The 23856-nt window shown below is 44.5% G+C and overlaps 2 protein-coding genes across 3 annotated transcripts in view; one reads left to right on the top strand and one right to left on the bottom strand.

Annotated features, from left to right (window-relative positions):
- The window catches only part of LOC126048570 (cadherin-6), a 102430-nt gene extending 94471 nt beyond the window's left edge, over nucleotides 1-7959 (bottom strand). For both annotated transcript variants that reach the window (XM_049823746.1, XM_049823747.1), the window contains exon 1: nucleotides 7920-7959. The gene's annotated coding sequence lies outside the window, so the exon portion shown is untranslated. The remainder of the gene's footprint in view (nucleotides 1-7919) is intronic.
- DROSHA (drosha ribonuclease III) overlaps nucleotides 1-23856 on the top strand; it is a 1047543-nt gene that overhangs the window by 195266 nt on the left and 828421 nt on the right. The gene's annotated exons all lie outside the window — the stretch shown is intronic.

The raw sequence follows: 23856 nt of genomic DNA, 5'->3' as shown, positions 1-23856 counted from the left end.
CATGGGAAAAGATGATCATTCCTCACACAGGTTTTTTTTCTATCCCCACTTTTCCTTGTCTATTATTTAGGGAGACCAAGTATACAAATTTTTGGAGGTCACGGTTTGGTCACCATGGCAATAATTGCAAAGCTGTAAACACTTCATAACAAGATCCTGACATCTTGATCCAGGAAGGCCCTTACGTATTCAAACAGTCTCGTGGACTTCAGTGCAGTTTATCGGTACGTTTAAAAGTAAACTGCTCTGGGACCAGGTACGATAAGACGGAGAGAGAGAAGAACACTGCTTTGTTTATAGCGAAAATGACTTGGTAATTATCAGCAGTGAGAAGGGAAATACCGAAGCAGGGCATTCATATTATTTAGACTTAAATGGAGTTTAGATGAAATACAGAGTTTTATAAAACTGGTTGGCACAGCATGAATTGCTTAAAGGGATGTGGCTGGTGGACTTAAAAGTTGCTTCTGCATCTTTTTCCCTTTCAGCAGTGACAGCTAAATTGAGCACCAATTTCACAAAAGGAATTTGCTCCCTGAAAGGGATTCTAACTCTATATATTCCTGCTCTGTGATCTGCCAGAGCACTCTTCGCACTGTGAAAATGAGGAAATAGGCTCTCTTGAATCCTTGTAGTGGTCCATCAGCTGTGAGGCCAGCTCCAAAAGCATTAGTAGGTGGCACGCAGCTCAGAACCTGGTACTATTGGATCCAAACATTCCATATAACTTGGAAATTTAATGTGTCTTTCTTATGCGTCTTTTTTCTACTTTCCCTCTATTTATTTACACTAGGATCAATACCCATGCCAGGGGTATTGGTCTACGCCATGTCCTTATTCAAGTGACTTCCCTTTGACTCACCTTCATATCTATGCACTAGGAATACTGCTCCTCAGATGTTTACAAAGCAGGGGTGCTTTGAAATGCGTTCATACAGGCATGGACGGGAACGAGAGAGAGTGAGGTGTGACCTCTAGCTGCCCCAATCCACGGGCAGCAGCGTGCACAAAAGACAGCCTTTTATGAGCCTTTTTTTATCCCCTTCTCCCCAACAGGCATAAGTAAGTGGGAATGGATGAGGCAGGGAATGGTAAAGAAACTCTGTGGCCGGTCCAACTGGGCCAATGCAGAGAGGAAGGTCGTCGCCACCTTGCTTGGGGACAGCTCAGATTACTTTCTCCCGGGAATAAGATATTCAGTCTCGTCCCAGACTGCTCTGGAGCTCCCCAGCCTCCCCCCTCCCCTCCACGCAGAACTCGGCTGAACAAACAAGAAAAAACATCCAGAAAATCCTTTGGGGAGAGAGTGTCAAAGCGGCTGCAAGGAGTCCTTGAGAAAAATAATTGGCTTTCTTTTGGATGAAAAAGAGACCCAAATCTGATTTTTTTTCCCCATCCATTCTTTGATCAGCTCCAACAACTCAAGTGAGCAGCAGAGAGCCAAGAGGGTTGACTGCACGCTGTACTTGCCGTAAGATCCTGGTTCAGCATCCCTGCTGTGCCACGGCCTCCTTGTGTGACCTTCGGCAAGTCGCTCACCTCCGTTGTGACTCACTTCCCCCTGCTGTAAAACAAGGCCAATTATACAGGCCAGTCTCGCAGGGGGGCCGTGTGGTGAAGACATAATTTTTAGACATTGTGGAATACTTGAACAGCTTTTGAGTGAAGGCCCCATGTCGATCAGCTATGCCTCGTCCCTTACTTGAAGCAAGACTCCCAAATGTCCACAGAGCATTTCACAATGATAGCGTTATCTTTTTTTTTTTTGGCAGGCTACTATAAGCTATTTAGTTTTCTTTTTGCCCATGAAGATGTTTTTGTCAAATAACGGTTGCCAGACTAATGACACCCTAAAGTCACAAACCACCAGGCACTCAAAGAGAATCAATTCAGTGAGGAAACAGATTTCACCTGGAACGCTTAGGGCAAAACTAAAAGCAACCGTGCTTTTAATTATTTTTGTTAATGTATTGGAACTTGGCGGGCCGGAGGGAGGAGGACACATGGGTATCTTTCTAAGCGAGAGGGCTTTCCCTCAGGTGAGAGTGTCAGCACGGAGGTTGGCCGCGGTCCTGCGCAGTGTCAGCACCCTGGCTGGGACCCACGGGCACGCGTGGTTCTCCCACCACCTCACGCGCAGGACGGGTCTGGATCCCCACGGCCTTTGAGAACGCGAAGCGGAGTGACCACCAGAGGCAAGTATTTTCTTTGAGTTTGGTCTTACCCTTCACACCAAAGCAGAGCTACGTGCTAATGATCGTGTTGATTAAGCAGGCTTTGTGCTTATAGAAGCTATTAACTGACAATTGAAATGCAGCAGTTAGGGAGTGGGCGGCTCTGCCTCACACCCAGACGAGCACGCACCTGCAGTACCTGGGGAAACTCGACTAGGGTTTAATTTCTGTGCTAATTTTCAATTCCTGCTGACCCTTCTCCTAGGTCCTCCTGCTCTGGCTCTGCGATTAGATGCAGGAGAGGGAATGCTGAAAAGATACACTACCTATTATCTCGCAGGCAGCTGTAAACATTACAGCAAGATAATGGAATTAGTTTAGCTGAGAGGAATTAAGGTACCCAGATAGTACAGGACTGATCTCATTCATAAATGCTCTCTTCTGCGCGTTGCGGTGTGTCACTAGGGAAGGGCTGAGGGGTTACGACGGGTATTTATGTTGCAAATCAAATCTAAGAGTCGCATTCTGGTTAGAATTAAGCACTTTCTGACTATAAATAAATACTTATGTATATCCTGACAAGACAGGCGAATTAATCCGTAGACTATTTGCCCACAACACCAGAATAAAGCCATTATTGAACAGGTTACTCAAAACATAGCAAGGCTGGCACTGTTCCTGAACGCGACCAGATGGAAATGTATATGCTCTTTTGTCTGTGTGCTTGGCGAAGAAGAGAGTATGGAGAGGCTGTCTTGTGGCTGGGTGTGAAGAAAGATAATGCAGTATCAGTATAATCTTGGATGGTTTCAGAACAGTGCTACCAAGTGCTCTGGCACCGCCACAGTTAAGCAATCACTTCTTTGCTTAAAGCTTCTTGCTGAAGGCCCAACACCATAACTCATGAAGGACACCATGCCAGACGTGCCTTTTCCATCCTGGCAGGGCTCGCAGGCTCCGCTCACCAGAAAGACGCAGTTTCCCTGCCCCATCAGTACTGCTCCTTGCCGCTGCTACGGGGTTGCAGCTGCAGCAAAACTGTCTTTTCTGGTTTATTCTGAAAGAGGAAAATACTCGGAGGAGTGGGCGGCTCCAGGAGACTGGATGTACCAACCAGTAACACTAATTCACACCACTCTAAGTAGTCCTGAACTACAGTTATCCTAGTTTCTTCTGGGAATGCTCCTGTTAACAAACAAACAAAAGCATAAATACAAATATTCACAGTATTTGTCTGGGCCTTTCAGTGCCAAGTGCACAGCCAGGAAAATAACAAAGGTGGAAGACAATGTTGGCAACCAGCCACACCCGGAGTAAATACAGGAGATGGTCACGGGCTGCAAGGAGGGATAAGGCTGCCCAAAACAGGGAGGGGAAACCGCTGATGGGTGATCAGGATTAGGACACGCAGCAGTGCCCTAGGAACCTGAGGCTGGACGGACTCCAACAGATATCGGCCAGTCATTGGGGAAGGATGAGAGAGAAGCTCTTAGGCTGAGATTTACAGCAAGAAAACCCCAAATGGATGTGAAGAGAAGTAATCAAACTCAAACTTTAAAAATGCTTTTATCCAGCACCTCCTCCACCTGGTTCCACTGCAGCATCACTCACAACACAACCCAGAGACGATGACTTTTTCTGCTGATGTTTCATATTAATTATGCATTCTTCAAGGGTGTTTTTAAAACTCAGACAGGGACTAGTAATCTGCCCTATGCCTTTTGTTAAGCAATAAAGACAGGTAACAGCTGGATTTAACCGCACTAACCATTCCCTCTACATCTCTTCTCTCCCCATCCCAAATGAAACCAGGTGAGATGCCAAAACACCTCTCTCCTCACAGAGTCCAGTTTCTCCAGACCCCTTGGAAAGGGCTGCCATGACTAAGCAAGCAGCATGAGCAAACCAGCTGCTGCTGGATTTTTATCTCAACCAGAACACATTTAAACTTGAGAGCCGTGTTTATACTGCAAGTTGAATCCTGCAGAGAGTCAGCAGAGGAGATCGGGTTCGGTGGCACACAGAGCCGTTCACTTCATGTGCAGGATGGGGGACTCCCTTTAAAGATTTATGTTGAAAAGGTCCCGAGTGTGGCCCCACATGTCAGTCGGGGTAATCACAACTAAGTTTATCAGCCCTGTTTCTGAGAGTTGTGAATCCAAGTAATTATTTTAGGAAAAAAAGAAAAGGAAACAGCAGCAAACCCCAAATGACACAAAGACTTGGAAGAAATCGGAACGGTTACTGCAGCTAACTAGGTCTTCAAGGGGTTAAATGAAGAAGTCTCCCTAACACCCAGCTTCCAAGGCACAGCCCCTCCGTGGCATTTCCCGCACGCTTATGATAATCAAAAGATACTGAAAACCAATTCTACTTTATTCTGGTATAATTGCAGCAGAGCCACTAGAGGAATTGCAACCATTATGCACGATGAGGCACCATCACAGTGGGGCCTGCTGTTTCCAACGGATTCTACCCACTCATTTTTATAGATTTCAGCTACCTTTCATTTTAGTAATTAGCCACCATTTCCAAGGAGATCCATAAGCAATTTCCTGCCCATCTTGAGCCATAATGCTACAAGATTGCACTAGCAAGTGAACATAGTTTAAAAGTAGTCAACGAAGAAGAGACGGCACGCTAAAAAGTTCAGGTAAGCGAGCGACGGAGACCACCATTTCATTTAACAACAGATAAACGTCAATGCCCTCTAGGTCCGCTTGACCACTACACAGCACACGGGCATCCACTGGAAAACCCAAGAGCGATTCCTCCCAAACCCTGAAATCTTGCCAGAGTCTATTAACGAGCAGCAGATCGGTGTGCAGAAATCTTCAGTCAAAGCAAAAATGATGCAGCAGACCTGAGGGTACGGTGGACTGGAGGGAGGATCCCGCCCCGAGGGACCCAGTGTGCCCTTGAGGAGAGGGTCGCTCGCCGGGAGAAGGTGCTCTGGTAGGATCTCAGCTGGTGAGAGCACACGCACGTTCGTAACTTCTATCAAGTTTGCATTAGTTTCGAGATCTTCAGCAGAAAGGAGGAGGGAAAAAAAAAAACCCCACAACATTTTTTAACCTGTGTGTTTTGCTTTCAAGGAAGTCTCTCAACTAAATATTATTGAAACAGCAGATGGCAAAAAGCAAACTTTATGAAAGGGAAGGCTGCCTTGAGCGGTAGGTTACTGTCTGCTTGGGAGAGCTGTGCAAGGGAGGGAGGGAAGAGTCAGAAGTTAAGATGCGTATTTCCAGCTGAACAACTTGGTTAGAAAAGGATGACCATATCTATAAATGTAATCTTTGGAGTGCTGGCATGGAGATATGCAAGAGTTGTGAACTGGTGTGAAAACTGAAATACCTAGAGGGACTAATAAGTCCCTACGGGGACCCCAGTTCCTTAAATGGCTGCAAAGGATAATTGCAGAGAACTACAACAGGACTGAATCAATGCCATTTTCCCTGGGAAAAAAAAAAAAAAAAAAAAAAAAAAAAAAAGTATTGCTGCCTCTGATTACATTATTCTGAAAAGACTGGCTGCTTTCCTTCCCAGCACCCCCTCCCTCCCCCCCCCCCCCGCCCCCAGCCCCAGCTCAAAAGTCAACTGCAAGCCACTAGAAACATGTCCAGAAAGATTACAGCACAGCTGAAAGCCAGAAGCCTATGAGATTATATATTTACCGGTGCTGTGTCAGATAACATCTGAGAAGAGAGGAAAAGGATTCAGCCCTGCAGTCTTTATTAGCATGTTTGGGCTGTTTAAAGGAGCTATCCAATTGTGTCATTGCTGCCAGGCCTTTAAAACTGTGTATATCCATGATATAAAGGAATCTACTTGATCTTGATCACAAGCCTCCAAGCCCTACCCGACTTTCCTGTGACATGCAAACTTATTGCCTTTAAACAGGAATTAGAAAAAAAGAAATTAATAGGGATGCACCATTACCCATCGCATTATATTGCTCAGGAACAGATGTTAATCATTTTTATGGAATGCTTTAAGTAATATGCAAGCACTTTTGCACAGAACTGACTGCATAATAGATATTTCAGCCCAGCAAATACATGAGATAAGCCTTTATCTTGACTGGGAGAGTTATGTCTATTTTGATTAAAACCAAAGAGGTCTGCACGTTCAAGCAATTTTATTCCCTTGGAATTATGTTCTTTCCAGGGTGCTATTACAGATGGTCCTATGACAAAAGGGAATGGAAATAACCTTGCTCTTGATTGTAGCGTTCTCCCTGCGCGTATGCTCATGCACATAGCTCACAAAGTACACATGTAGGATGCATGTGCCATCCTCACAGAGTCCAGAATAGACAGGAACAACTGTACTCTCTGTTCCAGCTGTGCTAGAGGAAGGGTAAATTTGGAGAAAGGACTGACCTTACACTCCGCAAGTAATTTTTGCTACACCGTCTCCCACGCAGTGCTAACAGAACTTTAAAATCCCACGCCGTACACAAGTACAAGGAAAAAGGTGCCCCATCTTCTCGATTTGTATAAAAGTAGCAGCTGTGCCATCGTGCTGGGAGTAATTTCAGTCATTAAACTTCTTGATCCTTGAATGTCATCAGGAGTTACTTAGGTGACCATCCACTTGCACTTACAAAGTACTGCATTTAACTCTCCATAAAATATGGATTTTATTGCAGCAGTGACAAGACTTCTTTCCACAGCCACTGACCTCTACTGCTATTGCTTATCTCTTGACTCAACCTTTTGCATAAGAACACATATATATAGTATACATACTGTGTATCGGCTTCCCTGTGTGTGCATGTAGGTGTTATAGACATGTGAATACATAAATAGTTCAACCTATCTGACATACGAAGTATGTTACCAGCTCCTTAGAAACATTTACAACGCAGCCAAATTCAGCGCTTTCTTTCTGCAATTACCCAACTTCTCTCCTGTAAAATGCCTGTACGCCTACCCCCTTTCTTCTACCACCTCCATCACTCCCAAACCCGTTCCTTTATCAAATAAAAGATTTCACGTTTGTCAATTCCTGTAACGTCCCCAGACCTGCCCCCTCTGCCCCCTTCTTTTCGCTGAGGGAGCACCTCATTTCAACCGCGCTCTACATTCAGGTCTGCACTTTGCCTCTGATTTTGCTCGTGATCCGAAGGGTTTTGCCCTGTATCCATTTCACAGCAACTAGGCAGCGTCGAGAAACCGAGACGGATTTTTTTATTATTATTTGCTAGTTATTCATCACGTTTCTCCCGTTGTTCCTGTTGGTGGTGGTGGTATTATTAGATTCTTATTCCCTTCCAAAACCCCACGACCCTCCTCCCGCTCCCGCCACCTCCCCTCGACCCGAGTGTCTTGCTGGCGATCGCAATTCCCAGGAAAACGCCGCATCCCTTCGCCTCACCTAAACCCACAGCGAACGCGGTCCCCGCACGCCCCGGAGCTGGGGGGGGGGGGGACACACACGACACGACGGGACCCCCCGGCGCGGCGGTGGGGTGCAGAGCCCTCCTCAACACAGCTGCCAACTTTGAAAAATAAAGTAGTTCGCCCCCCCCCCACACCCCCCGCCTTAATTAGCATTCCTGATAAGCGCGGAAAAAAAATGAAAGGGGGGCAAAAAAATGAAAAAAAAAAAAAAAAAAAGGGGGGGGGGGGGAGGAATGAGAAAGAAAAAAAAAAAAAGGGAGGAAGGCAGCTGCGCGGTGCCGGTTGAAACTTGCTCCTCAAGAAGTGGAAAGCCGCGTCTCCTTACCGGCAAAGCAGGCACGGCGGGGCCGAGCCCGGCCCGGCGCGGCGGCTCTTCCCCGGCCGCCGGCCCCGTCCTCGTCCCCGGCCCCGTCCCCGCCGCTTCAGCCGCCCCGCCTCGCACTGGGGCTCCCGCTCGGCCGGCAGCACTTTTTAACTCCAGCATACAGGCAGCCCGAGCCGAGGGGGCTCTCTATCTGATTGGTTTCCATTCAGTGCTCCTGATTAATAAAAAAAAAAAAAAAAAAAAAGGGGGGGGGGGGGGAGGGAAAGGGGATTAAAAAAAAAAAAAAAAAAAAAAAGCCAAACTCCTCCCTCCTTGGCAGACTCGCACACACACACACACACACACACAGAGCCTGGCGCCGGCGCTGCGGCTGCCGGAGCTGCCGCACTGGGGGCGCGGAGAGGCGCGGAGCGGGGCGCGGAGCGGGGCGCGGAACGGGCTCCTGCGGGCGGCCAGGGATTTGCAAGTGAATGCGGTGGGAGGGCGGAGGGGGGGAGGGCTGTGCTAAGGAGCCCCCCTTCCTTCCCCCCACCCCCCCAACCCCGAGAGCCGCTCCGTGCTGGAGGTGGAGAGCTGCCAGCTTCTTCCTAATCGTTTGGTACTGATAGTAAAAGCAGAATAAAATCGGGGGGCGGGGGGGGGGGGGGGGGGGGGGGATGAAGAGGAGGGAGAGACACGCTCCTCTGTTGTGAACTGTGTGTTGGTGCTGTGCGGGCTTTCACCCTCGGAGCCGGTTTTTAAGTCCTTCTGTTGACACCAGAGATGCCCGACTGGTCTTTTCCCACACTTCCCGGGAACTTCCTGGACTTGATGAATCAAGAATTTCGGTGAATTATTAATGGGGATGACACTTTGGGGGGGGGGGGGGGTGGTGATCACATGCGGCGGTTTCTGTGTGAATGGGAAGGAGCGGAGGAGGATTTTCCAGGTGCTGCCTTTGCTCGGGCCACCTCTTCCCAGAGGGCTCCCCCCCCCCCCCCCGGGGGTTATGACTAATTTTAATGCAGAACGAACTGAAATCTCGGCTCTTGCCGTAGGACTCGTGGAGCCCCTCTGCACCCACGCGTGTTGTACAGCCTCCCCCGCACCCAAGTCTAGCCTGAAATAAGGCTTTAGGTCTTTTAATCTAAATATTAAATGACAAGATGGAAATTGCCCGCCAGTTTATTATTTACCTGACAAGAGTCCGCTCCGATTCAGCTGCACGGTGTCCCCTTAAGATTCATGGCAAATGTTGCAAGAAGTGAAGCTTTCTGCCATTTGCCTCTCACATCTACAGTCTTAGCTTTGACCTTTATGATGTTTCTTTTTTTTCCTCTGCTAGTCAATCAACTCATCTTTTTTTTTTCCTCCCCCCCCCCCCCCCCTTTCCTTCCCTTCCTCCTATACCCACCTCTCACAGTTTCTGCTTGCTCTAGGTCTTAAGGATGGGGCTGTGCTGGCTCTAAGCCACCTTTGTGTCCTCCTGGCTTCTGGACCGTTTCAAGGCTTTTAGTATAATTTAAATACCCTGAGCACCAGAAGTTCAGGTAACAATCTTGCTGCTTGTACTGTAATTTCTACTGTGCTGCAGCACCATCTCCACAGCTTGGCTGTTATCCCTGAAACTGGTGCTGGGCTCCCTGAGGAAGCCTTCAAGCTATTCCCTACAGTCACTGCATTGGCAGAGTCCTCCTTCAGCACAACGCTGGGCTTTTAGGGACTCTCTACGATACCTACAAAAGCCAAAGCAGTGTAAAGAGGCTGGATTCTGCTTTCCATATGTTTGTGAACTCAAGCAAATCACCCAGAAAAGCCGCTTAGGTACCACTGACATTATCTAGCCATTTTAGACTTTCTACACAGTTGAGTTTTTCCAGCCTGCGGATCATTCTGATTGCTCTTCTTTGAACTTCCTCTAGTTCCCTCTTTTTTTTTTTTTTCTTTTTTCTTTTTTTTTTTTTTGGCAATGGCAGGTCAGGAGCTCAGTGAGTATTTGCAGAGTCTTCCTTCCAGAGCCTTCTGGACACAGTCTCTCTCTCCTTTACGACGGACCGCCTTTGCAGGCTTTCTTTTCCCCTGCCATATTGCATTGTCAATGTCTGATTCACCACTCGCTCTGACCCTGAGGTCTCCTTGGGTGCTATTCGTTGGTGGATGTGCTTCATTCCGGTTAGCTTTAATAAGGCTGCTTTTTTTTTTTTTTCTTTTCTTTGCATTATTTTTTTTGGACAGGTCAGGGTTATGCATGTCCAAGATGGACTTCTATATTTTTGTCAAAAAAGAAGAGTTGGTACCAGAACTGTTGTGTTCTCCAGAGCATGTGCATGAGATTTTTATCTTCTCAGTAATTATATGAATTTGTGGTTGACAATTTTAAGTTCATATCTGTGTGAAGAACACTTTTATTAATTTTTGAGGGACATTGTCAAGATGGTGCTCTTCCTCCTCAACCCTTTTCTGTTGACAGCTATAATGATATTAGAATTCCCAGACTAGATCAGGTCATTAGCCCATGAAGTGTCCTGTACCTGACACATTAGCTGACTGAAAGGCTCGGCTAGGATTGGGAAAATTAATCAAGATCAGCATTGGTTGAAATTAACTTCCCTGTCATAGGGCAGAGAATGTAAGAATTTTAAGCTAAGACTGGAAAGGAGATAAAACTCTTTTTTTTTTTTTCCTCAAACTAATCTAATATTTGGAAATCAGGATGAGTCCTCCACATAAAACATGCTCACACCTGTCTTGTCTGTGGCTCTTCTCTGAAGCAAGTATTCCTGCCCATGGACAGACACAGTGCTGAATTAGCCAGAACAAAGATCCGAAGTGGCAACTTCTGCCTCTGTGGTCTCTGTGGAATGCCCAAACCCTGCAGACTGTGACCAAAATGTTCAAGAATCTCAGCCACCAGTGCAAAACCAAAATACAGTATGAGGTAGGAATATGTGATGGTTTGCTCTAAGCTATTCAGGAGAAATACCGTTTCCAAACAATGGAAGATGGCTATTTAAGGACTAAGAAGAAAAATCCTGAAGCTGGTTAAAAGGCACCTACGGTTCACTACAAGCTGCAGTGTCTATGAAACAATCTGAAGGTCTCACTTTGTAACTCATTACATCAATCAGGCACTTCAGAGTTTTCCTAGCCCTGCTTATTTTCCAAAAAAGTGGAGAGACTTTGTTCTGAATTTATAAAGAGGAAACCTCAGTCTAAGAGAATTTCTCTTCACGCTTTTCTGCCCTTTTTTTTTTTTTTTTTGGGGGGGGGGGGGTGCACACAGATGCAGAAAACATTCCAAAATAGAGTATGACTACAGTTTTGCATCGCCGCGGCAGAAGGGAAAAAACTTTACATTGAAGCTGGTAGGCAGTCAGATGATGCCAAAATTTTTGAGGTAGAATAAATTATTAACTTGGTGTCACATCATTACAGATGCTATGCATGGTCATTATCCAGATCTTTAAAAATCCACAGTTTAACACTTCTGACCTTCTGTGATAATGAATTCCACAGGTGAACTGCATACAGCATAAACGTGTCTTTGTTTCTTTTTTTGCTTTGTATTGATAGCCTTTTAATTTCAGTATCATTTTTATATTAAGTATCAAGAAAATAATGAGCTCCTGGATATTTTTAACCATATTTTTCATTTATTCTTGCTAATAGAATTAATTTTTTTTTTTTAATTTTTGCTTTCCCAATCTTGAAAGCCATGTCTTCTAAGTCTCTAAATGCAGTCCTGTAGATCTATGTGCAGTGATCAAGGTTTAGCCAGGCAATTGTAAGGGGCTGAGATAACATGTCGCAGTTTACCGTTCCTCAAGTGAGACATGCTTCTCACAGCACTGAAACTGACCCCTTGCGTTTTCCTAATCTGTTGCAAATACAAAAGAAACAGGTTAGCTCCAACCACTTTCCCATCTTCTCCTGCCCATACCCCCGGGCTGCTGGGTGACTGGAGGAGCGATAGTTTGCCAGATGGATGGCAGTGACTGCATGCAACCCTGCATTGCATATTTGTTCCCCTTCTCTGAGTAGTTTTGTTCTTGACTTTTTTGAGGCCCTCAAAACTGGAGAAAGAGGTTATGCCAGCAAATATGAATGCCTTGTTCTAATTTGAGTTAGTCAGATGTTTTAGCCCCTTTTAGAAGCGATGCAGAAAAGCAGGTGATGGCTTGACTGGTTGTTTCATAAGCCACGTGAGGAACTATTCCATTTCTGCCTATTCCATAGATATTGTAAGGTGAAAGAGATTCCCATTGTGAGGTACAAAAGAACAAAGAAACAAAATTTGCCTCACAGCGTGCTGATTTTTTGGGAATGTTATGAAACCTGTCTGCGTTTTCTTAGCTTGCTCTCTGAACCTCTCAACTGCCTCCCAAGTAGGGAAGCTGGAACTGCAAATTCTTGCAGTTTCATGGCTTCCTGAGAGTCTGTCTTTCCCCATTTCAGCGGTAAAAGTCAGGAAATGAAGGTAATTAGACAACAGTAGTAACATTTTTGGTTTATCCTTGAAATAATTGTATTTATTCATTAATAGTGTAGCTCCTCTTCTCAAACTGGAACTTCTGTCTTCTTGTCCTAGTTAAAGATGAGAATTTGTTTTAAAAAGTGTTCTGGAAATTCAGTTTTCTCTGTGTCCATCTGAACTGTTCCAAATAGCACCATTTTTCGTTAAGAAATAGCTATTACTTCCGACTTGAATAATCCTGACCATCGTGGCCCTCTCCCAGTTTTTCCTCTGGTGTCTAGTCCATGTGTTTTTTGCCTAGGGATGGCAAAAGCAATCTCCTTTTGAATTAAACTCATACTGAAACAGATATTTTCAAAACTGTCATACACCTCTGAATTTCTTACCTCTCCTAATTCCAGTGGTATTAAAATATCACAAGAACAGCTGTTGTTATGTTGCTTCTGGAGTCAGTAATTTCAGAATTGTGTTGTGAAAGTAACATGCTAAAGGGTGGTAGGTAAGTTTCACATGCATCTCGTTTAGGTACGTTCAGCTGAACTGAATCTTTGCGTTTCAGGGTTCACCCCTCACTCATTGCAAACTACAAGGAAACTCTGCTGTTAAGAACGACAGTAAGGGAGTGCTCCACCTCTGCGTTACCAATGTGTCTGATTGATCATTCCTGACAGAAGCATAAAAATGTCAGCATAACAAATAAGACTTGTAAATAGCAGCTAATGCCTCGGGAATTTCATTGCCTCAACAGGTACGTGAAGTTATAATTGCTTTAATCAGCACTCCCCCAAGCAGTTAGGGCTTCTACTTGCCATAGAAGAGGCCTGAAAGGACAGAGGCATCTTCCATTCAAAACACCATAGAGATCAAATACATCATAACCGGTATGGTCTTTAAAACCAAAAGCTTGCGTCATTAGGGTAAGTGAGGAGCCAACACACATCTGCATGCATGGGATAGCAGCAAATGGAAAATCAAATTCTATCCCTCTAGCTGAATAATCACTATACAATAAAATCAAGTTCATGACCAAATTTCACTGTAAGTCATTTGGCTACAGTCAGAATCTTGATAGCTTCCCTGTAACCGATAAGAAATGTTATCAGTGATCGTCTGATGCTGCTGTTGCAGGAGTTGTTAGTCATGGACACTAGCCAGAATCTGTAGATATTACTCCTTTCCACATGTGATGTTATTGCAGTAAAACTGGAAAGCGATGCCATCTTACCAGTGCTGTCAAAGTTTTGGGTGCTTTGGGAATATTTTACAAAATGCATGTAAGTATTTTTCATGAAATGCTTCATTTTTCTGAAAAAAACTCCCTTTAATTTATTGTGAAAACCACAGAGCTCTTCTACAGGGTTGCATCTGCTATCAAAAGGCCCCGCTTTGGCCATGAAACCTATTACTTATTTGTGTGAATCTAACATTCTTACCAGTCTGCTGTCTGTTTGTATCCATCGATTCTCTCTTCTCTTAGGGCTCAGACTTTCTGTGTAAGTTACCATGGTTTAACCAGTTACTTCTCACTGCCTAAGCCACAGTAACTGTCTGTGTGTACTCTCACATGGCAGAGAACACCATGTAATTTGACTTTGTCAATCCCTTTTCACTGTGGACTGGTCTAAAAAGAATTATCTTCCATTCGTTCCCGGCTAAGAGTGCCTATATGAACGGTTACTGCGCTTCAGCTGATGTAGGCTACTCGCTGTGCAGTAATAACTTGCTTGTGAGTCTGACATGAACATACTTTATATTTTAATAACCTCTGGAGAATTGACTGTCTTTTCTGCCTCTGCTTGCACTGCACCTAGTACAATGGGAGAAAAAGCACTGAAAAAGTCATGCAAATAATTAATACATCAAAATCACAGTGTATTTTTCAGCAGTACACACACGCACACATCCACTCGCAGACTTTCTGGCCCAGAGGGTTTGTCACCTAAATAGAGCTGAAAGGCAAATGCTGAAAAGGAAAATGAAGAGGTGAAGTGAGTTAAGCTTCACGCAGCAGGTCGGTTTAGATCTGGGGATAAAATCCAGACCTGATTCCTACTCCACTCTAGCTCACACCAGTGTCTTATCCTCTTATTCACACTGCCTGCCACGTCTGGTTCCTACCCAAGGTTTCAATCCAGGCGTATTTTTCTCATTTCCCAGATAAGTATTGCTGAGAACCACAGGTCACTCCTTCCCCCCTGCTGATCAGTTCCTCCTTCTCAGGATTATGACTTAGTCCAAATCTTCATCTTTCCTGATAACACTGTTGATGCACATACCTGTCTGTGTGTTAGGTTAGGTCATCTACACAAGGAATAGTAGATCATTTTTTAGTGATTTACTAAAAAGTGGTGCTTTGCTTTCCCCCATCTCCTCCACATTTTGTTTCACATAGTGCCAAGTATATTCCTTGCGTGGTTGCAGTGATCTATGGGGTTACACCAGGGTTGAATTCTGCAACACACACCTTACACTAAGGTTGCAAATGTACATTGCATTTTTCTTAACAAAGCAGTGTAAGTCGTTTTCCCCTCCTCTACCCGTGGGCTAGTCACTCCTGCCTCTGCCCCAGCTCACCTCTCTCCAGAGTTTTGTCATCAAAACCATCTGTGGGATGTGCTGTAACCTGGTCACAGAAATCAACGTGGTTGAAAATGACTGTTGCCAAAGTTAGTTTTGTAACTTAGATAATTTAAGTCACCTGTTGTAGTGGTAGATCTGAGGGAATGGTGAACTACTGCGTCTCTGTGTATGCGCAGGAGAGTGGTGGTTGGGGGAAACTTCTTAAATGACTATGGCATTGGAAAAAAATGTAGTGTCACATTACACATTAAAAGACACATTCCCTTTTCAGGAGAAATTATATAGCAGCATAGTAATAAAAATGATGAAAAGTCCCCAGGACATTTGTGAAAGATATTTCTCTAGTTATATACAGAATTTGCAAAGCGAGCTAGAGTTTTGTATTAGCATTTACTTGAGCTAATCGGCAAATCTGCTAGTGCCTTTCTGCTTGCCAACTGGTATTGTCATCCCAGAGGAAATAAACACCCTTTACACCACAGCTTCGTGCGTTGACAGTATGCCACTCGCTTTATCTAAGCAATATAACTCGATGTTCCTGATGTTTGGCTGAAGGCAGGGGTCTAGCAAAGTTCTTGATGAAATTTCATGTGGGCTATTTTTTTCTTCCCCACAATATGTCGTGTTTTTTTCCTTCCTTCTTCTTTTTGGAATTCCTCTCATCTGCTTCCTCACAAAAGCCTTCGTCTGAAGAGTGGAAACTGCAGCTCCTTGTGCCTAGCTTTAAAGTTGCCGATGGACTAGTCATTAGAGACCTCTTTGTGATCCCAGTTTTTGGAGTCCAGTGACCAGGACATTTTAATAACTTTCTTGTCCCTACCTCTTGTGGATGTAAAAGTTGTGTTACTGTAGGAGAGTGACAGTAAGCTAAGTGTGCATCTTAAGAAGGCAGGGGTATTTTGAATTTAAGTGGATGTCTAAATTTCAAATGAAGGTGTGATTGCAGCTGAAAGGGTAGGAATGCCTGAGCAGTGTTTGTAAATACATATACTTTTCCTAGGAGGCTACAGCATTTTTTAAATTTCCAGCTCATCTACTGCCATGCTGGTTGCTTGTAAGTCCTTATCCTAATCCTTCAGGGTTACTTTCATGGTTGCCCAGTCATCCTGCATCCTCTATCCCCTAAGCCCTGGACCTTTCAGGGGACTTGTAGAAACCAGGAGCCAAAGTCTTGGCAGAATTTTTTATGACTCCCTTCATACAGAGTTGCACAACTACATCTATGGGTGACGTTAGGAGTAGTCCCTAAGGATGTGGCAGCTCGCTTCAGGTTGCCGTGAAGTGCAAAGGAATTAAATGAAACTTCATAATGCAGCTGGCTACTCAGCCTGGTATTAATATAATTTGGGGTCTTTTTTCATTAAATGAAGAGAAACATTCTCTCTGCTGGAAAGGATTTCCAGTCAGAAAGAGAAGCAGCAACCTTTTCTTTTTAGTTTAATGAGAATAGCCCCCACTAGAAAAGAGCATATTGTCAGGACCTTTTTTATTTACTTTCTCAATTAGTAGCAAACTCTGATAGTAATTCACAAGAGAATTAACACACTGGCTTCTGCATTTCACTGTCGCCTCTTCCTGTAGCTATTTTAGGAACTGCAACGCTGTGGGATATACCTAGTTCCCGTTAATAGGTACTATACTGAAAAGGAGAGAACTAAACATCCTCTACTTGATCCTCTTTCTAATCTCTTATTCAAGGGGCCTTCTAGCAGGGTGGGAAACATTTTAGCAGGAATTAGAGAGATGGAAGTGGGCTTTTGTAAGAAAAGACCATCTTGTAGTTGAATGAAAATAAGTAGACTAGCAAGCACCCATGGTAAAACAGGGGAAGACAGTAGCTGCTTTGGGAATCCTGTTGGAAATGTTAGTTTATTGACCTAGGTTGTAGCTCTGCAAGTTAATTAAAAACAGGCTGAACTTTGGGCACCTGAGTAGTCCCCCCGAGCGTGGAATGACTGTCTTTCTTACATCTTTGTTCAATCAGGGCTCGAGGTGCTATGAGGTTAGCACTACAGTAAGCCCCCTGCGGACTGGGAAGAGTTAAAAAATCCTGTTTACATGTACTCCTTGAATTGAGTGAAGAAATATTTCCTGAACCCACAGGCTTTGCTTCACACTTGAAATACTGTATGTCCCATTTGAATATTTTTGTAGTGCTTAACATTAGCATCTCTCACACAGTTTACATTACTTTGACTTATGGAGGTCCCACTGTGGAGGACTAGGAAAAACTGAAGTTCTGTATTAGTAAGCCCATGACAGAAAAAGAGGCAATTATCTCTTACTTTAAAAGCTCCAAAGTGTAATTCTTGCAATTAATTCCTACAAGGTTCAGAGAACCTAGGCTGGATTTGGTTTATAGCAGATATTTACATTCTCTTTGGATCAGCTATATATTTATATATAAGAACAGTGATTTCAATAACAATCTTCTACTTAAACTTGCAAATCAAATAGACCCTATGGGGCATCTGATGTAAATTAGTGAACTGTTGTTAAAGGTCCAGCTGAGTATCTGATGCTATGGATAAAAATAGCTTTCTTGGCATGTCTTTGACTCAAAAAAAACCAACAAAAAAACCCAACCAAAAGTAGTTTATAAGGCTCTTTCTTGCTAGAATTAATTCCCTCTTCTATTTTCTCCCATATGATTAGTTATGAATTAGCTAAACACCACAGTAGGGAAAATACCCAACAACTATTTGGAGACATAAAACCAGCCTATTATAACACACACCCGATAGGAACATAACCCCTAGGAGCTGTTGGGGTGCGGCCTTAGGAAAGAGCCATAATTTATAATTGGCCACTGTTTATCTGACAAAAAAAAAAGGGAAATTCTGAGTTCAAAAGCGACTTCAAAATGTGAACTTGTCAGAGCCTGTGCATTGTGTTTGGTTTGGATAGTGCATTAACATCTCTAGCAAAGCTTATGCTGTTTTGAATGATGGAGGTCCTACTGTGTAGGGCTGGGGAAAAAAAAATAATTCTGTATTAGTAAGCATGTGACTGGAAAAAAGGCAATTATCTCTTTCTTTAAGAGCTACAAAGTACAGTGGTAGTAGCTTCTGACAAGAGTAAACTAGATGTGCACAGCTTAAAGGCAAACTGAGGACATGCAGATGAAAAGTTCAGCCCTCTCTTCCTTCCCCCCTCCTTTCTTTACCCACCCTTGTGATCTTTCTGCTACAGTCTGAGAGAAAATCTGGGGCACTTGTTTCTTTTATTTCTTCCAGATTGTTATTTTATCTACATTTTTGGTAGAGCGGTAATGATATCCAGTGGCTGCTTAGATGAGTCACTGATAGATATTCCTTAGGGATATTCCAGAAAAATGCATCCCAGCCAGGACGTATTTCCTAAGTCACAGCATGAATTTGAAACCTATACGGTCTGCCAACAGTAATCAGCTCCTGTCACTGGTCAGGTTTCCATTATTTTTTCCCTGGCACTCTTCTTCAACTCTTCTATTTTCTGCACCCCCACCAGCAATTAAAGGCTGCAGTGAATCTCTTACGTGCATAAGAAGGTGAGAACACACACAGGATCCTTCCTTACCTTTCTTTGCATTTTTATCTCCAATATATTTTTTTTTCTCCCTTTGCACTCACTAGCTTATGCTAGCTTGGTTTGAGTTTTACAAGATACTTCCATCTCTTTTCTTGGGTACTTCACAAGTTTAAAACTGGTAGGCATTTCTCCTCTTTGAAATCTGCAAGGAGTAGAGGCATAGTCAACAGAAAAAAGAAAGGATCGGGAATATTATAGTGAAAAGGCAAGTGAGCTCTATTCAGGGATCCAATATCTTGAAATGAAAAGTGACATGTACAAAGGCTCCACATCAGTTAAGGAGGTGAATACTGCTGCTGTATTCAGTGGTTGCTTCTGAAAGTGCAAAGTAATCTCCCCGAAGTGCGGTTCGTGTCACAAAATGAACTAAGAGCTATGGAGGGGGTTTGTCCTCTTACTCCTGAACCAGTCATCTGAATTGGGACCATGCTGGCAGTGACCAGGACCGGTCTGAAGCTGGGAACCGATTGCCACAGAAGCTGCCACAACATCTCCCTGCAAAATCTCCTAGCTGCGGTGTTACCTTTTATGGAGAAGTTCCCCCCCCCCCGGGACGGCTTTTGGAGTGGCAGAGTACATCAGCTCTCCCTCCTCGAGAAGACTTTCCAGTTGGCCTTTGCCGGTTGCATCAGCTGCCCGTTGGAAAGCAACCCGTCACTGCTTTCACTCCGTGACATGGCGGGCAAAATTCTAAAGGAAAACTCCTTTAGAGCTGGACGAAACCCATTTCCCAAACTTGCACGACAAGGTATCTATTACCGTAGCAGTACTGAGAGCTCCCGCGGCCGAGCTGACGTGATGTCGAGCGACGGCCGCCGGCTTCCTCGCGTGTGCCCGTCCTGCCGCCGCGGCCGCTGCTGGCACCGGGTTGGGCAAGCCGGGGGTGAGGCAGAGGAGGGGAGCGGGGCTGCCTTCGCGCCGGCGATGCCCAGCCTGCAACCGCAGCCCCGAGCAGCGGACCTGTGCGGCTGGATCGCCGCCCCGCGGGCATCTGGCCTGGATCAAGAACAGGCTCGCGGTTGCTTTGTTGTTGTCGTTGTCGAACTAGAGCATAGATCCGGAGTGACGGGCGGTGTGTTGGTACGGCGGCTGCGTGTCGGCTATAGGGCAACAGACAACTGCTGAGGCAGCCAGCTGGTAAAAATTCACCGGTCACAACTGGCAGGGTGGGTTAATACCTGATCGACTCTCTTCATCCAAGAGCTCCGATGAACTCTAAAGCCAAATGCACTCTATTGCCCAAACACAGCCTTATTATATGTGGGATTCTTGGTAAAAGGCGTACAGCTTCTAGGGCTGCCGAGGCTGAGGAGGGTGTAATTGCATGTTACGTTTGGGGAGGATGCTTGGGAAGTGCTGAAGACTGCATTGCAGTTCACTCTCCCAACTCCCCCAGCTGTGCTGACACAGCTCGGTGACAGCTGAACCAGTGAGCTAGGTCACTGAAGTTATTTTGCCGTTACTTTTCAGGGTTATGTTTAACCCCAATCATTCGAGTGATCTGGTTTACAGAGCAGTCAGATAAACAGTTGCCGTGGCCCACCGGGGAGGGTAGGACTGCGGCGCGAGGTGAGAGGCAGAGCGGGTAACTGCGCTGACCCGACCGCTCTGTTCGGAGCTCTCTGGCAATCCCTCCGTGTCAGAGTTGAAGAATATGGTGTATATTTTGCAGCATTGCTCCCAGAGGTATGAGTATCTTAGGAACAGCACACTATTAAACCAGCACTTCTCACCGTACAGTCTTCCTCTCAAAATAGACAGAGCAGGCTAAAAGATGTTTGTTTACAGTAAAACAAAAGCTCTAGATGGAGAAAATTAGTCTTGTGGTGTTTAATTTGTGATTCAGGCTCATCCGTGACTCTTCCTGTTCCTCTGCAATTAAAAGAGCATGTAACTGCACAATAAACATTTAGCCTAGTCAGACTTGGGTGCCAAACTTCTCTTGCTTTTTACTGGCATTTGGGTGCTAAACTGTTATTTCTTCCTTTAAAAGCACCTCCAGGATTCAGGGTGGGGGTTTTTTTTTGTTGTTTTTTTTTTTTTTTTTCCTTTTCTTTTTTTTTTTTTGGTGTGTGCCTAGTTTTTATATTATAGGGATCAAGTAAATATTGTACAATTCTCCCACTAATGTTGCAATAACAACTCCATATAGTATTAGCACTTCTGTAGCAAAAAAAGCCACAATCACACACATAAAATTTTTAGCAGGTCCTAGCTAACTAGTATACTTGCAGGGTGCCATGTCATGATCAAAAACTTGTGTTATTATCTCTGTAGGAAAGCCCCAGTGAGGTCACATTACATTACCTCCTGCTGGGGATTTTCTCTCTCATGTCTCCTGCTTGGGGCTAAAATGATTGAAAGCTGGGTGTTCAGTGTCCCACAGAATTACCCAAAATGCCAGACTAGAAAGCAGTGATTTCTGCTTATTTTAATCAACTTTGTAGCAGTTTGGTTCATCATCCTCTCAACAAAAGAATTGTTTATCCCATTTTTGTTATTAGATCTCAAATTAGTATCTTCCAGGGGAGGCACAGAAACTAATTGGAATAATAAATGTACTCATATTTGCTGATATATTTTAACATGCTAGAATTCAGATACAATGCATATGAATATTATTTAATGAAAGTTTGCCTAATGGGACATATACTAAGATGACACTTTGTTTTCTTTGGATCTGACTACAGTGATGTGATTTCTCATGTTATATTTTCCTCTGTCTTTCTAGGCCTTTATACTGCTCATGAGCAGAAGGCAGAGGAGGTAAGGTCACTCTTTTTTTCCCTGTATCACTGTCATCATCAGCAACTGATGCAGTTGCAACGGAAATAATACTATGCTTGTTTGTTCTTTCTTCTGAGACCATAGAGAAACTCTTCTGAATGTTAACAAAAGGCTCGATGTGTCTGTCTGGTATGTACAGAATGGCCTCTGTCATCCTGTTTCCTCCTCCTTAATATTGAAAGTAGGCGCCAGAATCATAAGCCCAGCATGGTGGCGGTTGCCTCGCACAGTGACGCTGTTTATTTTGTTTGCATGGAGCTTTGAAGTCAGATCCTCATTGTCTTTTAATCAGGAGAAACTCATTGAGTTTCTAGACTTCACCTTCAAACACTGAGTTACCCAAGATGTGGGATCAAAGACATGGTGTGGAGCAGGCAAAAGCTGAAAACCACAAATGGGATGTTTTCTAGTGGGATGTTTGGATGACTAGAAAGTTGAGAAGTAGACAAACAACCTTTTTCTTTCCTCCTCAGTGCTTTGTCCCCTGCTACTGTGTAGGTGGTAGATACATTGCTAGCCATCCACGCCCGTGATGTATTGTTGTGGCCAACTAGAAGCTCTTCTCGGACTGCAAGACAGTTTTGCGTTATTGGTTTTCTAATCACAGAAATCTCGTACTGAATCCAAGACATAACACTATACCACATACTAGAAAGAAAATTACCTGTGTCCCAGCCGAAACCAGGACACTTACCACAATCCATTTTCAGAAATATGTGCTTTCTCTGGAACAGACTCAGTGATGAGGAGCAAATCCATCTCACTGCTTTGTATCCGTGAATTCCTCCTGATATTGTATAGATGCTCTCAAATCTAAGAAAAACCCAACCCAAACCCAGGCTTGCTTTGTAAATATAGTCACCATACTTTATTTACAGTTTTTATTGTAGTTTGAAAGACTACTGCTTGCATCAGTTATCACCAATCCCATTTTTGCACATCAGGGCTCTGCCCCCTTAATATGCTCATGGGAGACTACCTGTGTACTGGTTTGCTTTGCTTTTTTCATCTCCACTTATGAATTGAAACAAAGTTCGAGTGTACCAACATATTTTTCTGATATTGATATGTATGAGTGGAATTAATGACTGGCCTGGTAGATGAGGGGCCAGCAGTGGTTATTTTCTACTTGGACTTCAGTAAGGCCTTTGACAATGTGTCCCGTAAGATCCTCATTGAGAAGCTGTCACCGTACAGGCTTGGTGAGCAGCGAGGTGGATTGATTGGCTCGGAGGGTGGTGATCAAGGGAACAAAGTCTAGCTGGAGGCTGGTAACTAGAGGTGTACACCAGGGGTCAATACTGGGTCCAGTCCTGTTTAACTTCTTCATTAATGATCTCGATGATGGGCAGAGCCTACCCTCAGCAAGTCTGCTAATGACACAAAGTTGGGAGGGGTGGCTGATAGGCCAGAGGGTTGTGCTGCCATCGAGAGGGACCTTGACAGGCTGGAGAAGTGGGCTGTCAGCCCATTTCTCAGGAACCTCATGAAGTTTAACAAGGGCAAGTACAAAATCCTACAGCTGGGGAGAAACAACACCATGCACATATGCTGGGGGCCACCTGGCTGGAGAGCAGCTCTGCAGAAAAAGACCTGGAGATCCTGGTGAATGCCAAGTTGAACATGTTCCAGCAGTGTGCCCTTGCAGCAAAGAAGGTTAATGGTATCTTGGGCTGCATTTGGTAAAGTATTGCCAGCAGGTGGAGGGGTGTGATCCTTCCCCTTCATTCAGTGCTTGTGAGGCCGCACCTGGAGTGCTGTGTCCAGTTCTGGGCTCCCCAGTACAAGAGAGGCATGGACATATTGGAGAGAGTCCAACAAAGGGCCACAAAGATGTTGAAGGGACTGGAGCATCTCTCCTACCAGGAAAGGCTGAGAGACCTAAGACTGCTCAGCCTGGAAAAGAGCAGGCTCGGGGCGGGTCTTATCAATGTGTATAAGTACCTGAAGGGTGGGTGCACAGAAGAACAGGTTTTAAGTTTACAGGGCATTTTGATTTTGGGGGGACTTCACCTCAAGTTAAAGGTGTAGGTAGAGCACTCTCAAAGCTCTTCCTGTTACGGGATCCTTCCTCTTTTTTTCGCACTGCACGTATTTAAAACAAACTTTTCCATAAACTGCAGTATTATGGATAAAAACAGGGGAAAAGAAAAAATTTGAAGGAAATTGCATAGGTGTGATACAAGTTTGTGAGCACTTCTATAATAAGAAAAACTGCTTCCAGATAAATTGTACTGTGCAAACCGTGCTACTTCTCTACGTGTCTGTCAGTTTGTAGTGATTCACAAACTGCTGGACTTTCAGCCAGGAAGCAATTTCCTTTCTGTTTGTGTGCTTTTCCCCTACATTATGTGTTCAAGTACTTCATACCAAGCAAATTCTGGGTACCAAAATGTTATGCATCAGAAATGAGAAATGGTTCTCACTGTTCCCAGCGGTTTCAAATGCAGAAACAGCAAGCAGTTGAAAGGGAGAGGGAAAAGGCACTGGTGGTGGAGGTGGGAAGATGCAGTGGGTAGTCTGGCCGTGCCACTAGAGGTTGGAAGGCACCGCTGGTGTTTC

Source organism: Accipiter gentilis, chromosome 20, assembly GCF_929443795.1.
Source record: "Accipiter gentilis chromosome 20, bAccGen1.1, whole genome shotgun sequence".
In the NCBI taxonomy this organism is placed as follows: Eukaryota; Metazoa; Chordata; class Aves; order Accipitriformes; family Accipitridae; genus Astur; species Astur gentilis.
Note: the sequence above shows the minus strand (reverse complement) of the source record. Positions and strands in the feature narration are given on the sequence as shown.